Source organism: Penaeus japonicus, unplaced genomic scaffold (genome assembly GCF_977035675.1).
Source record: "Penaeus japonicus unplaced genomic scaffold, GWHDUDI00000001_assembly GWHDUDI00000003, whole genome shotgun sequence".
NCBI classification, from domain to species: domain Eukaryota; kingdom Metazoa; phylum Arthropoda; class Malacostraca; order Decapoda; family Penaeidae; genus Penaeus; species Penaeus japonicus.
The window spans coordinates 9873591-9874612 of NW_028234405.1; positions in this window are offsets into that span (position 1 = coordinate 9873591).

A 1022-nucleotide genomic window follows, 5' to 3' on the forward strand; every position below is an offset into this window, starting at 1 on the left:
AAAGTTAGTAGTGTATCAATGTTATTATCATAGTTGTTTCTCTAAGAGTTAATTTTATAATTATTGTTATTATTGTTATGAATACCATTACTATTATTGTTGTTGTTGTTACTATTACTATCATTTTGATTATCATCATTATCATCTTTATTGTTATTATTATCATTATCATTATCATTATCATCTTTATTCTTATCATTATCATTATTATTATCATTATTACCATCATCATCATAATCATTATCATCATTACTGTAATCAATACCTTCATTTTTAAGATGATGATGATGATGAAATTGTCATCATCATTATCATCATCGCAGAGAAACCCACGACTGTTTCGAAATCCACCTGCATTTTGAAACTGTTGTCGCATTTTCTAATAAGTCTATTTGGTGTAAAGTATTTTGTTCTGTTATATCATCAACACGGTAGAGCGTTTTGTCATTCATTATCATTATCATAATTATTATCATTATTATTATCATTATGATCACTCGTTATTGTTGTTTTTAATTATCATCCTCATTACTATTATTATCAGCATTATCATACTTATTATTGTTGATATATTTTTTATTATAAAAATGATTTATCGTTATTATCCTTATCATTATGATGATGATGATAATGATAATGATGATAATAATTTTTATTGTTATTTACTATTATCATCATTATCATTACTGTCATTGCTATTATTGTCATTATTATCATCATAATCATTACTACCATTGTTATTATCATCATTATCATCATCAATATGTTATTATCACTATTATCATTATCATTCATATCATGATTATCATCATCAGCCATATTACAATTATCATTATCATTAACATTATTTTCGCTATCATTATTATCATTATTATTAATATCATTATTATCGTTCTTGTTGTCATTATAATTATTATCATTATTATTATTCCCATAATCATTAATATCACAATCATAATTTCAATCATTATCATGAATAATAATTAATGACATTGATAGAGCTAGTGATTAATTTATTATCA